Here is a 15,674-nt window from a genome sequence, read left to right as displayed (position 1 = left end):
AGGGGAGTAAGTGGAATGGTAAGTGACACTGAAGGTGCGGTGAGATAGGAAAGATTCAAACCAATGGAGAGAACAGTAACGGAGACCGAGGAAATTGAGTAATTGGTTATAGACCTCAATATATACACCAGCACATTAGTAACTATTCGAGCCTGCACTTCCCACAGATGACACCACACCATATACCCTTTCCCATGCATGTAATGGTAAACTGCTATTCTTGTACCAATTCTATGTATAATCTACTGGAAAGGGACTTCCCCTTTTACTCTCTCTATAAAATGTTCTTCACTGTCTGAATAAAGCGAGGATTCTGTGACATCGTCCCTGCCGTCTCTGTGTCTCATTGAGTGCTCCCAGATATCTGAAAGAACTTTGATGCCGAGGGCCATGCGAGTCTGAATTATGGCCAACACCTACAGTATATATACCTAGTTACTAAGACTTTGTGAGGCGGTTCATATTTATTTTGCTAGTCATACCAATGCTTTCACAATACATATATACAGTGCGAAAGTATTCGGCCCCCTTGAACTTTTCGACCTTTTGCCACATTTCAGGCTTCAAATATAAAGATATAAAACTGTAATTTTTTGTGAAGAATCAACAAGTGGGACACAATCATGAAGTGGAACGAAATTTATTGGATATTTCAAACTTTTTAACAAATAAAAAACTGAAAAATTTGGCGTGCAAAATTATTCAGCCCCCTTAAGTTAATACTTTGTAGCGCCACCTTTTGCTGGAATTACAGCTGTAAGTCGCTTGGGGTATGTCTCTATCAGTTTTGCACATCGAGAGACTGAAATTTTTGCGCATTCCTTGCAAAACAGCTCGAGCTCAGTGAGGTTGGATGGAAAGCGTTTGTGAACAGCAGTTTTCAGTTCTTTCCACAGATTCTCGATTGTATTCAGGTCTGGACTTTGACTTTGCCATTCTAACACCTGGATTGTTTATTTGTGAACCATTCCATTGTAGATTTTGCTTTATGTTTTGGATCATTGTCTTGTTGGAAGACAAATCTCCGTCCCAGTCTCAGGTCTTTTGCAGACTCCATCAGGTTTTCTTCCAGAATGGTCCTGTATTTGGCTCCATCCATCTTCCCATCAATTTTAACCATCTTCCCTGTCCCTGCTGAAGAAAAGCAGGCCCAAACCATGATGCTGCCACCACCATGTTTCACAGTGGGGATGGTGTGTTCAGGGTGATGAGCTGTGTTACTTTTACACCAAACATAACGTTTTGCATTGTTGCCAAAAAGTTTGATTTTGGTTTCATCTGAGCAGAGCCCCTTCTTCCACATGTTTGGTGTCTCCCAGGTGGCTTGTGGCAAACTTTAAACGATACTTTTTATGGATATCTTTAAGAAATGGCTTTCTTCTTGCCACTCTTCCATAAAGGGCAGATTTGTGCAGTATACGACTGATTGTTGTCCTATGGACAGAGTCTCCCACCTCAGCTGTAGATCTCTGCAGTTCATCCAGAGTGATCATGGGCCTCTTGGCTGCATCTCTGATCAGTCTTCTCCTTGTATGAGCTGAAAGTTTAGAGGGACGGCCAGGTCTTCGTAGATTTGCAGTGGTCTGATACTCCTTCCATTTCAATATTATCGCTTGCACAGTGCTCCTTGGGATGTTTAAAGCTTGGGAAATCTTTTGTATCCAAATCCGGCTTTAAACTTCTCCACAACAGTATCTCGGACCTGCCTGGTGTGTTCCTTGTTCCTCATGATGCTCTCTGCGCTTTAAACGGACCTCTGAGACTATCACAGTGCAGGTGCATTTATACAGAGACTTGATTACACACAGGTGGATTCTATTTATCATCATTAGTCATTTAGGTCAACATTGGATCATTCAGAGATCCTCCCTGAACTTCTGGAGAGAGTTTGCTGCACTGAAAGTAAAGGGGCTGAATAATTTTGCACGCACAATTTTTCAGTTTTTTAATTTGTTAAAAAAGTTTGAAATTATCCAATAAATTTTGTTCCACTTCATGATTGTGTCTCACTTGTTGTTGATTCTTCAAAAAAAATTACAGTTTTATATCTTTATGTTTGAAGCCTGAAATGTGGCAAAAGGTCGAAAAGTTCAAGGGGGCTGAATACTTTCGCAAATGCACTGTAGATATTCCATAACATCGATCTTTATATGTGTCTTGTTGGTTAGTTATAAATTATTGTTTTTATGATTCACATGCATGGTTACGGTGCATTGCAGCAGTCAATACTTTATTGCACATTTCCCACACTCATGTTTTTATCTATATAAATTTGTGATCTCATATATGCGCCATCTCATATTTTTAGACATCAACGGGTTTCCGTGGAATTTCAATAATTGTACCAATTTCGGTACTTTTACATCAGTATTTGGGATTCTCGGGGTAAGTTAGACTCTTCATGTTTCTAGAGAGGTATACTATACACTTTATATATTTTATATACTATACAATTTATATACTTTTATGGTTCAACTATTCCACCCATTACACACTATTCACCTCTTCATTCATTTCTAGGGGGGCGGAGTCTTCCTGTCTCTCAGTGATCCCGATTTTCCTTATTTGTGGCTTTCCCACAGAAAATTCCTGGAACCTCTAAGATGATAATTCTATGCCATTGTCTTCTTTCTCAATGATCCTCCATACAGCGTGTGATGTATTGGGTGGACAGGCAGAATTACTAGACCTTGTATATAAGAAGATACATCCAATATCCACGTGATTTGTCATGTGATTCACTGTAAGTTGTTGTTCAAATATGTAACATGTCTTAGAGAATTTTATAATCAATATATGGATCTGTTTATTTGTAAGTGATACTTCCTATACTCCCTGATGAAGGCGAGCTCTTTCTCCGAAATGCGTTGGTTGGAGGAGGTCACAATTCTATGATTGCATCCTCAACAGTTGCTGCATTAAGTGCCGGTTCACACTTCCGCGTGTGCGGCGATCGCATGTAATATCGGAGCGCACTGCTCCTTCATTACATGCGATCGGATGTGCAGTGCGAATTCAGCCATACACTTTGTATGGCTAAATTCGCACTGCACCCGCACCAAACACGCACATGAGGCATTTTTCCAGCCACATCAGGATCGGATCGCACAGTGGTTCACACTTGTGCTATCCGATCCTGTGTGAACTGTCAGATCGCACTGTGATATGCGATCAAACTGGGGGTGTCGTTAACATTTCATTGACACCCCCAGCGTATCACATATGGCAGTGTGAACTGCCAGAGGTGCGGATGCGATGCGGGAACAGGCTGCGAATTCGCAGCCTTCCCGCATCGCACAAGTGTGACCCGGCACTTACAGTTTATTACTATTATGCTGTATCTATGGTTATGTATCTCGTGTACTTTTTGTATCTTCACTTGCATGTGTAATTATTTGTAGAACACATTTTTATATTTTTAATTTGATCAATAAACATTATTTCTCTATCGTCCATTGACAGACACAGCCTCCATCTTCATTAGCTGAATGGGTTATGCTGCCCCCTGCAGGAGTAGTTCTAGGCAGGAAAAAATTAAATGTACACGCCCACAAGGCTGTCCCCACATGCATGGCCCACATACCCTCTGCTCAGCAAACCAGTTTGTTTCTGCCTAGAGAAGGAGTAGGACCTAGGTTTCCTGCTGGGACTCCGGTCCCAGATTATTCTTTTCAAAATATTTTATTTTATTTCTCTTTACTTACTTTACTAGTGTTCAGGGGGATCCTCCTGGTGATCTACAAGCAATGCTGGCACTGGATAATCTAGATCCTTAAGGTCCCCCCAGCCTGGCATACGAGCGTGAGCAGGTTATAGTCCCGAACTAGGCCTCGCCACAACGGTGCCCCTTTCCGGATGGGGATGAGCCTGCAAGCAGATGCCTTACCGGGACGCGACAACCTGGAACGCCCCAAGTCACAGAGTACCCCTTGGCTGGCAGCACCCCCACTTTGGGTGGGAGGAGGTCTGCCCGGAGCGGAGCCCACCCGGTCCATGGTATGGTGAGTAAATGTAACCCCCCTTGCCCCTGACGGTCTTGGGGGGATGTGAGCCCCCTCCTGGGGATACTAGGACCTGGGCTTCCTAAAAGAAGGTACCCAGCCCTGTGCCCTATCTCCCTCTCCCATCCCCACAGGGGGCTGGGGCGCCTGGATCGCCTGTAACTGGGGCGCCTGGCATCCTGATCGGGGTGGAAATTGTACCTTGTTTCTTACTGGATCTGGTTGTAGATCCTTGAGGCCTTCGTTGTGGGGGTCCCTGGCCGCATTACACGCCGTGGGCACCGCCATCTTAAGTGTGGGCAATGTGTATATTTTTCCCATTGACATCTATGGAGCAGCCATTTTCCCTGAGCTTCCTAATAAAATGCATTGGCAACCATTTTTGTGTAGTTCTATTGTACTGCATTAGCAGCGTGACATTTTACATCCAGGCCGAGGTCACTTCCTGTGATTCTTCTTCCTGCTGCAGGCCGTTCAGTAGGGTTCTCTCTGGTGGTGGTACAGTACGGGGGTCTCTGCGGGCATATCGCTGCACACTCTGCTGTTAGTGTATATTTAAAGCGGGGTTCCGGCCTCGGGGGTGAAATTTAGATAAAAATACCCCTGGGACAGAAAGGGCTAGTACATTCCACAATGGATAGCCTCTGAACTGTCCCGGGTCGCACTTACCTTTTAGAAGAAATACTTACCTTGAAAATTTCTTCTCCAGCGCTGCCATCTCAGGTGTGGGCAGCTGAAGCCAGCGTGTCCTCTTCTGCGTCCTCTTCCTTGTCCTCTTCTCCCAGAATGCGCCTGCACCAGCCCCGCTCGTCACTTCCGGTGCAGACACGTCATCCCAGCACAGCTTCTGGGCACGCCCAGAAGCTGTTTAGCAGGGAATGCCGCGCCTGCATCGGAACTGACGAGCGGGGCCGGTGCAGGCACATTGACTCCTGGGAGCGATTATGTTCAGCTCCCAGGAGTCATTGCAAACAGGAAGAGACGGCACGGGCCGCGGCCTCAGAGGGAGGAAGTAGAAGGAAGGTAAGTATACTTTCTTCAAAAACAAGGTAAGTAAAGAAAAAAAAATCCATTTGTTTTTCAGGGCATTTACAGCATGTGGATTGGCCAAAGTTGTTTTTGAGCCCGGAACTCCGCTATAAGGGGGAACTCCGCAGAGCGCTGTGATCGGCGGTGGGAACCGCGATCGGCGCTTCTCCGTTTTTCTGCAACGTTGATTATGATTTGATTATTGATAATGTAAATTCTCCCTCAGACCCACTCTGTGCGACTCCTGGACAGTCCGGATTGCAGTCGCTGGCCGCGATTTCAGCAGCTCTGGAAAGCCTGGTGACAAAAGTTGATTTTGTCATGAAAAAGGTTATTAGTCGAAAACGGTCGCTGCCTTCTCCATCTTTGGTGGAGTCCTCTGGTTCATAGGCTGATACGGTTGCCCTGGAAGCCCCCCTACCTGACGGGTCACTGTCCTCGCAGTCAGTTAGTGAAGAGGACCTGTCTTCTTCAGCTGCAGACCGGTAACGCGCTTTGGTGGAATCCCTGAATATTTCAGTGAGGGAAACTTTAAAAGGGGCTGATGAGCCCACGCCGGCAGGGACACGGGTGGCCTTTGGCTCCCGCAAAACCCAAAAGTCTGGCAAGGTTTTTCCCTGTCCCAAGACTTTTCATGATATTGTGAATGACCAATGGCGGCACTTTAAGCATGTGCTAGTTGTACCAAAATGCTTTTTTGACTCCCGCTGTGTCTAAACACTGCATGCCACCGGAATCACTTGCAGTCCAGTGATGTAGGTCTACATCAATGCACCCAGGGGAGCCGCACTGCCGCAGTAATATTACTGTTGGCAGTCGGCAAGCGGTTAAATAAGTAATATACTCACAAACAGCAATGTTGCGATCGCAGTGTACTAAAAATAACAGTGCTTCTGGAACGCCGTGGGTTCCATGGGCCGGAAGTGAGCTGCTCTTTATGACGTCACATTGACGAAATGCGCAGAGAGTAATCACGTTAATTCCGCTCACTTCCGGCCCGTGGAACGCATGGCGTCCCGGAAGCACTGTTTTTTTTATTACACTGTGATCACAATATTGCTGTTTGTGAGTATTTTACTTATTTAAATAAACTTTGCGGACTATACAGATTTACACTATGGGGATACCTTTCTTTTCATATATCTATGGCCTTTGAGACCAGATCTCTCTACACTGGGAACGTGGTTTTATATCCAGCTGGGCAAAGTTATAATAACCATCTTTAACCAAGAGGCGTGCTACCCCGGTTGGGGTTTGGTGATCTGGTGAGTGCGGTCCTAGGAGAGAGAGGGGGAGCACGCGTGTTCTTTCACAATCACGAATCACCATTGAAGATTGAATATTTAATATCAATTTATTTAATTTATTGTGCATATGGACAATTTTCTGCACCTAGTCACTTTATCATTTTTATGTGCAAGTTGATCAATACTATTTTATGAATTTATATTCCAATGCACATGGTTTTTGGATTTTTATCTTATTTATTGTGCACATGGGACACCTTTTTTTGCACTTAGTCACTTTATTGGGTATTTTTAATATGAAAATGTATTAGTATTGTTTATGAATTTATTTCTCAATGCACGTTATTTATTTTCCTATTGGTTTATTGCACTATAGTACCACTGAGATTTCAGAAATAATGGAACAATTCCACTAATCCCCCATTTTATTTCAGGACTATTTTTGCTCCAGGCAGCGCCATTCTACCTCCTGTTTTTTGTTTTGTTATTAAATCCTTAATTGGGATTATATTGAGGTAGGCCGCAGCCAGGGAGACATATTAACCATAGCACGGACTTCCTATATAGATATTAATCCCAGATATACATCCAAAACGGCAATATGGGAGAATGTCTGAGATAATGTGTACACACAATAACAGCTTATGTCAAACTACATACAAACTACAATAACGGAATTTTTGTAAAATCTTACCGTAAAATTCCTTTCTCTGAGTCCTCCGACAGACGCCGCCACTTCATAATCTTCACTAATGGGGTATTGACCTTTGCTCCGTAGGAGTAGCTAGGCAACAAGATTTGTTAATATAAAAGCTTTTAGCATATCACACCCCTAGGGGGCGGTCCCCTCAGTCAATACCTCCCTGCTTCCTGCATTCTCAACTCAGTTTCAGTAGCATAGCAGTAAAGTACATAAACAAACCCCAAAAGAGGGGCGGGGGCGGCGACTGTCGGAGGACTCAGAGAAAGGAATTTTACGGTAAGATTTTACAAAAATTCAGTTTTCTCTTACATCCTCCGACAGTCGCCGCCACTTCATAATATTCACTAATGGGGACGTCCCAGAGCAGTGTAGACATGAGGGGTGGGAAAAACGCAGCCGTGCCTAAAGCAACGCAGTACCCACAGCAGAGAAAGGAACCTTACCAAAGTAAGAGAACCAACTAGGCAACAGGAAAAAACGTGCTCAACAGGAGCAACAACCCAGGAAAGAACAAGCAACCTAGGGGTAAAAATACCCCAACAGCCAAGGACCCAAACAAGGGACCCTAAGGCACTGCCGCACTAAGAACTTTACGGCCAAAGGAAGCATCTGCCGATGCCTGAACATCCACTTTGTAAAATTTGGAGAAGGTGTGAACGGACGACCAAGTCGCCGCCTTAAACACCTGGGCCACAGAAGCCTGATGACGATAGGCCCAAGACGTACTCAGAGACCTGGTAGAGTGCGCCTTCACAGGGAAAGGAGGAACCTTCCCCTTCAAAGCATAGGCTTGCACAATGGTCTGTCTGATCTATTTGGCGATGGTCGCAGCCGACGCTGCCATGCCCTTCCGAGGACCCTCTGGAAGGACAAATAGAGAATCCGACTTGCGAAAGGATTTCGTCGATGACAGGTAAACCCTGATCGCCCGAACATCATCCAAGGAATGCAAAGCCACCTCCTTTGGATGCTTAGGCTTCGCGCAAAGCGAAGGCAAGACAATGTCCTCATTGAGGTGAAATTCCGAGATCCTCTTCGGAAGAAAAGAAGGGTTAGGTCGTAAGACCACCTTATCCAAGTGAATCACCAAGTAGGGAGAGCTGCAGGACAAGGCCGCCAGCTCCGACACCCTGCGAGCCGAAGTGATCGCTACCAAAAAGGCAACCTTCTTGGACAACAGAGACAACGAGATCTCCCTGATCTTCTCAAAGGGAGCATGCTGTAACACGGACAGAACAAGGTTCAAGTCCCATGGAGGTAAAGGTTCCCTCCGAGGAGGGGCCAAGTGTCCCACCCCTTGAACAAAGGTGCTAACCAAAGAAGACGCCACAGGGCGTTAAAAGAGAACGGCCAGCGCAGAAATCGGACCCTTAATCGTGGCCAACGCCAAACGCTGGTCCACGCCCGTTTGAAGGAAGGCCAACACTCTCGATACCGAGTATGAGCGAGGGGAATACCCCCTGGACTCACACCAGGCAAAATACGCCTTCCAAGTACGGTAGTAAATCTTCCCCGAAGAGGCCTTCCTAGCCTTGATCAAAGTGGAAATGACCTCAGGGGAGAGACCCCTATCCTTCAGGACCTGACTTTCAACAGCCGAGCCGTTCAAGCCAGCAACTGTAAAGCAGGATGGAATATCGGTCCTTGAGACAGGAGATCTTCTCGAAGAGGTAGACGCCACGGAGCGTCGACCGCCAGATTCACGAGGTCTGTGTACCAAGACCGGCGAGGCCAGTCTGGCGCCACCAGAATCACCATGTGCGGTTCCGAGGTCAACCTGCGAAGGAGCCTGGACAGCAGCTGAATCGGTGGAAAGGCATACATCAGACGATACTGATGCCAGGGCGCCTCTGAGGCGTCTGCCCGAGGATCGCGCGTCCTTGCTACGAACCTTTCCACCTTGTTGTTTAGACGAGACGCGAACAGGTCCACATCTGGGGAACCCCACTTCGCGCACAACATCTGAAAAACATCCGGGTGAAGGGACCATTCTCCCTGGTCCAGGGTCTGGCGACTTAGATAATCCACCTGCCAGTTCTCCACTCCCGGAATGTGAACTGCAGATATCGCCGGGACGTGCGTCTCGGCCCAAGACAGAATGTCGGCTACTTCCCGAGCCGCTCGGGCACTCCTGGTGCCCCCTTGGTGGTTGATGTAGGCCACCGCTGTGGCATTGTCCGTCTGCACCCGAACCGGACGGCCCTGAAGCCTGTCCGTCCAACGCAGAAGGCAGAGATTTATTGCTCGCAATTCCAGAATGTTGATCGGAAGGGAGGATTCCTCCCTCGACCAAGTTCCCTGGGCGGACAGAACGCCCAGAACACCACCCCAGCCCGACAGGCTGGCATCTGTGGTGATCACCGTCCACGATAAAGGACGAAAGGACTTGCCCCCCGACACCGCCGGGGACTGGACCGCTTCGGGTGAGGCGGCTCAACGAAATCCGCAGATCCAGAGATTGCGGACGCCCGTCCCACTTGGCCAGGATCTCCGCGTGAAGATTCCGTGTGTGAAACTGGGCGAAGGGAATCGCCTCGAAAGCCGAGACCATCAATCCCAGACACCGCATACATGTCCGGATGGACGAGCACTGAGTGTCCCTGAGGGACCTGACTTCATCCTGAAGTGTCCGGAGCTTGTCTTCCGGCAGGAAGACCTTCGCTTGAACAGAGTCCTGGATCATCCCCAGGTAGGGGAGACGAACAGACGGACACAGCGTCGACTTCGGAAAATTTATTGTCCAACCGAACTCCTGTAGAGTCTGCATCATGACGGACAGGTCGTTCACCAGGCCCTGACTGGTCGCAGACCGAATCAAGATATCGTCTAGATACCCCAAGACAGAGTTGCCCTGGGCTCTCAACAAAGCCAGGACCGGCGCAAGCACCTTGGTGAAAACCTGCGGAGCCGAAGCGAGACCGAAGGGTAACGCCACGAATTGGTAATGATCCTCCGCAATGGCGAATCGAATGTACCTCTGGTGACCCTCGAAAATGGGGATGTGAAGGTATGCATCCTTCAAGTCGATGGAGGCCATGAATTCCCCCGGAACCAGGGCAGCCACCACCGAGCGCAGGGATTCCATGCGAAACTTGCGAACCCGCACAAAGCGGTTCAGAGCTTTCAAGTCCAGAATCGGACGTACCTTGCCCTCCTTTCTGGGCACAGTGAACAGATTGGAGTAGAACCCCCGAAATCTGTCCCAATGAGGCACCGGAACCACCACTCCCTGAGCCCGCAGGTCCCGCACCGCCAAGTGCAGATCCTGTAAACGCTCCGGAGACAGCTGAAGATTTGAGGGAAAAAATCTGCTCGCCGGCCGAGAGAGAAACTCGATCTTGTATCCAGATCGAAACAATTTCCTGAACCCACCTGTCCCGAATGCGGGCCAGCCAGGGTTGAAGAAAACCGAGCAAACGTCCCCCCACCCCAGAGCCGGGTGAGGGCGCCCCTTCAGGCCGAATTGGCATGGGCAGCGGACCCGGACTGGCCGGACTTCTGCTTACCTGCCCACGGCTTCTTCTGGGAGCCTTGGCCCTTGAAGGGCTTGCCCTTGTATTGCGACCTAAAGGCACAAAAGGACCCCTGAGAGGGCCTAAACGAGGTATTCTTCTTACCGCGAACAAACTTATTCTTGTGAGATTGGGGCAAGAGAGTGCTCTTACCCCCGGACATTCCCTTTATCAGCGTATCCAAAGACTCGCCAAAAAGGCGAGAACCCGCGTAGGGCAAATTAGCTAAAGTCTTGCGAGAAGATTGGTCAACCGACCAACATTTCAGCCATATCAGGCGACGGTTCAATACCGCCACACTGGAGAGGCGTGCAGCCAAAGGGACTAAATCCAAGTCCGCATCACACAAATACATGACCCCCTGATGAATTTGATCCATCATAGCCAATGTTGTCGGCGGAGCAGAGTCAGCCACCAGGGTGCGTCTGAGCACCTGCGTCCAATCCGCAATAGCCTGGGCTGCCAAAATGGAAGCAAAAATAGGCTTCAGCATAGAACCGGCAACCGTATAAGCATGACGGGCAAGAGACTCCAATCTCCTGTCCGTAGGGTCCCGGAACACCGGGGTGTCCTCAGCAGGAATCGCAGTAGATTTATTCAACACCGCCACCGCGTGATCCACCTGAGGCGGCACACACCAACGCTCATCAGTGGTGGGTGTAAAGGGATAACACAGCTTGAACTTACTTGGCACAGTAAAAGACTTCTTCAAATTGCGCCATTGCTCATCAACAGCGCGCTGAAATTCCGTAGGGCAGGGAAAAACCTGCGCGGTTTTGCGCTTCCTTTGCGTCCCATAAGAGGACATCAAAGCAGGAGGACATGGTTCATCCTGCAAATGCAGTGTTTCTTTGATAGAAGCAACCAACTCATCCATGAGTGCAAGCTCTTCAGGCGAGCCAGGGGGAGAATTATTAACCCCTTCTACCTCAGCCTCACCCTCAGACCCCCCAAGGTCCAGAGATGACCGAGACCATGAGAAGGGCACTCCAGCCATAGCAGCCCCATTGCCCTCTGAATCCGAGGAAATAGACAATCTGGGCCGTTTTGCGGATCGATCAGCCATTAGCATCTGCACCTGAGAAGCCAAGTTCGCCACAATAGCAGCCAGATCAGCCCCCTCGGGGGATGCAGCAGCCCCTTGGCCCCCCACCAAGGTGGGAGGAAACTTGCAATCCTGAGAATCCATGCCCCAGCAATAATAGGAAAAAGGAGTACTGCCCCTTTAAGACCGCGGCCAGCGTAGCCCACCGCACACTACAGTATGTAGCGACCCCCACAGGGATAAGAACACTGAGCAGGGAAATACAGGATAAGGAAAGGTAAAAACCTGGAGAGACCACACAGGCTGCTGCCACCAATCGCTGTCCCAGAGCAAAAGGAAGTGATGTAATGACTGACCACCCTATAAAGCCTATGCAGGCTACACAAACATGGCCGCTCGGCTAAAGCATTTTTGGGCAATGAGAAAATGGCGCCAACATGTGGCTGTATGATTGATCGCCGCAAAAATGGCGGTGTTTGGCGCCAAAACACCGCGCCCTACCACACAGGGCCGGACACCACAATTCTGCCGCAAAAAAATGGCGGACCGCAATAGCGGCCGCCGCACAGCATGTCTAAGCCCAGTCTGCCCACACAGTACACATAGCAGAGCGGGAGAGCCCCCCCCCCCCCCGCAGCCCACAGAAAGGCAGCTATTCCACACAGGAATCTGACAGGGAGCTCAGCACACACACAGACATGCAGGGTCACACAGTCACAGACTGACACCCAAAACAGACAGGTCCCCACATAGAAATGCACTTACCAGTCCGGATGGCGTGGGCAGCCTTCTCCAGCGACCAAACTGCTGCACTGAGGACAGGGAGTGTCGCAGCCAGGACGCAGTGGACTGCGGTGCAAAACCGCAAATGGCGTCCGGTGAGGTAGCCACCTCACAGGCAGCATCCCTGCAGCGAACAGGGATGGGTCGTTCAATATGCCAGGGAAACCTGACTGAACGCTCGATGGCATGCTGGGGAACCCCTGGCCCTGAGCCCTGGGATCCAGGGTGGCCAGTCCGAGACCCAGCTCCGCACGATCATCTTCATCCGAAGAAACTAAACTAATGCTGAGAAAAAGAACAGCTGGTAAAAGAAAGAGAAAAATACTCAAAATAAAATCAAAAAGAGGATAGGCGGCTGAGACTGAAAGCCCCAGCACAGGATCAGCCAGCTACTCCTAAGCTAGGCAATAGAAACTGAGTTGAGAATGCAGGAAGCAGGGAGGTATTGACTGAGGGGACCGCCCCTAGGGGTGTGATATGCTAAAAGCTTTTATATTAACAAATCTTGTTGCCTAGCTACTCCAACGGAGCAAAGGTCAATACCCCATTAGTGAAGATTATGAAGTGGCGGCGACTGTCGGAGGACGTAAGAGAAATTATATTTAGACATTACCAGAGTATATTATTTATATTATACATCCCTCTATAACGGGTCTCTGCAGGTAGGCGGAATTATAACACCAATCTCTATTGGATATATAGATGCATCTTCTATACCTTTAGCAGTTTATATAATAGCATGTGTCTGTGTAAATGACAGGACCTGTCTGTCAGGCCTCAGTGGTTTAGGACTGCATTGGTCTGGTACAGTATCCTCACCATCACTGTCTATTATATTCTACAGCTATGCACAATATATACATCAACTGTATGTTTAGGGAAAATTGGCGGAGCTCCTGAAATGGTGTTTTTATTTCTACATGGAAATGCCTTTTGTAACAGCACTGTAATACATGCAAGTCTGGCTTGGGACTATAGATACTGAATTATGGCAATTAATTTATAGTTTATTGACCCATGTATTTATATTTGTAGAAGATTGATGCCTACTTCACCCCTGAGGAAGGAGGTGTGAAAGGCCCGAAACACGTCGGGTGGAGGACGTCAGTCTTTGTAAATTTTATACACTGGTGTAATTGTAGCTTCGCATTCCATGTACATTTTTTCTGAATGAAATAGATTTTACATAATGTGAGGGTTCTTTCCTTGTTTGCCCTTCTTAACTTCTGGTTGGGTGTGTGGAAACTCTACGATCGATCGGGTAATCAAGACACTGGCAACATGTTGAGTGTAGCAAGATTACATTTGTTTATTGGTACAGAATATCTTATATACAACCTAAACCGTGCAACCGCCCCTTCAAGGACCAATCATATTCAAAAGTTAATAGCGTGACATAGAAACGGCCTCTTCTAGATAGTAACAACATTAAAATAGAAGCTAACGCTTAGTCAAATGTTTGTTTAAGAATAGAATTAATGGCGTGGCATAGAAACTAAATGTTTGGATAAATAGAGTTAACACCTGATGACCACATAGGCAATTCTTCTCGGAATCTTTATCTTTTATCCATTTATACACGTATAGCTCGTTACAAAACTAATGGTCACCAAACATTACATTCTTAATAACATTAAGATCTTATCTACAATATAGAAACCGCAGCAACATTGCCTCTTCTCCTAGCATGTACAGTCTTGCTTTGCAAAATATATGGTTTGTTACAAAGGTCATAATCATTTTCAATTTACTGTTCATTAAAGCATACATTTATATAGCTATCTACTTAAAAGGGGCTCCCACCTTATCTCACACATAATATAGTTGTATTATATACTCAGTGCCTAAAAAGTCCCATCCAGGGAGGAGTTCCAATGTTCTTATATTCAATTTGGTGTAAATAGTAATCTAACATCTATTTCTTCACCGGATTCTTAGTAAATGAAGCCCCTTGTGTTCCAAGAAAAGAGCAGAAAGTTCCCGGAGAAGTAGGACATCCATGTACCCTACAATATGAATACCTTGAGTTCATATAAAGCTCCAGAATCAGAGCCAGGACCCTGATAAACCTCTGATACTCGGGAATCATAGAGAGATAAGACCACAAAACAGAAGATGACAGGGAACTCTGGAGAGGGGAAGACATGAAGGTGGTCCTCCTTCATGTCCACCGATGCCAGGAAGACCCCTAGCTGGAGAGAGGCCACCACCAGATGCATCAATTCCATACGGAATGTCCACACATGAAGAGACTTTTCACAATGAATTTAGATCCAGAATAAAAAAAAAAAAAAACATAGCCATCTGTTCTTGGAAGTATAGAAGGTTTGAGCAGAACCTCTGATCCTTTGGAACAATCACCCTCTAAAACAGAGGAGGATCGGGAGTTTGTGAAGGAGCAAATCTCGTGCAGAATCGAAGAAAAAACAAAGTGTGAAGTGAGGAGGGAAAAGGCTCCGAAATCCTAACTTGTAATCGGAAGCCACCATGCTTGGTGGAACCTCTCACCCACTATCACCCCTTCACTATCTCTGCAAAAGGCCTGTAAAATACTTACTCCACCCAATGAGTGTGGGTGCCTCTTCAAGTGAAGTCCCTTGTTTAGATGGTGTGGATGCCCAGCCAGGACTCCTAACGGAACTGGGGACTGCAGCTGAAAGCCCAAAACCTGAGAGCAGCAAAGGAATTATCTTGTTGAAGTAGAAGGAGCAGGAGGTAGTTAAAACTGTGAGCTTGCACATTCCACACCCTTTAAAGTCCCCTTTATTTTATTGAGTGGGGCTTGAGTTCCTGTAGGGTCACCTTTGGAACCCCAGATTACTTCCCTTCTTTTACTCAAATTACCGCATTTGGGATGTGGGTGTGGTTGATTGCAATTATCCTCAACACCTTGTTGTTCTTTCCTTATATGTGAGCTTGCCCTCATCTCGAACAGCATCAATGGGTCCCCTTCTTCCCAATGGCTTGTGGATATAACAACTTCTGGGGTTGAGATAAGAGATTGCCTGCATACACCTTCTCTGGGTGAACTCCCTCTCCATGGGGCATTGCAGAGTCCTTGGAAGAAAACTCTTTTGCCTGCCCCACTTCCAGTAAAAAAAATGTCACCCGACTGTGTTGCTTCCTCCATCGGCTTCCATAATAAGGATGGGGGAGGAGAAGGGGAACGTCTGAGTGTGTGACCTAAAAGTTCATACTGGCACCAATCCCAGAAGCTTTGCTGTCCCTCATTATTGCCACTAGACAGAGCTGATAATTATAGGAATTCACTTTATGAAATAAAATAAGGCCAATATTCCTCATGAGTGTCATATTCATTCAACACATTTTGAAAAAATAAATGTTCTAAATGGC

General features: G+C 47.2%; 3 protein-coding genes across 3 annotated transcripts in view; 1 reads left to right on the top strand and 2 right to left on the bottom strand.

The window, feature by feature from the left end:
* Positions 1 to 15,674, top strand: part of LOC309567520 (uncharacterized protein) — a gene marked incomplete at its 5' end in the record, with an annotated part of 1,161,679 nt that overhangs the window by 480,735 nt on the left and 665,270 nt on the right. The window lies entirely within an intron of this gene.
* Positions 1 to 15,674, bottom strand: part of LOC309567217 (uncharacterized protein) — a 157,285-nt gene that overhangs the window by 126,001 nt on the left and 15,610 nt on the right. The gene's annotated exons all lie outside the window — the stretch shown is intronic.
* Positions 1 to 15,674, bottom strand: part of LOC309566966 (uncharacterized protein) — a gene marked incomplete at its 5' end in the record, with an annotated part of 72,200 nt that overhangs the window by 41,610 nt on the left and 14,916 nt on the right. The window lies entirely within an intron of this gene.

Source organism: Pelophylax lessonae, assembly GCF_965119305.1.
Source record: "Pelophylax lessonae genome assembly, chromosome: 11".
Classification (NCBI taxonomy): domain Eukaryota; kingdom Metazoa; phylum Chordata; class Amphibia; order Anura; family Ranidae; genus Pelophylax; species Pelophylax lessonae.
This window is presented reverse-complemented; position numbering and strand designations above follow the sequence as displayed.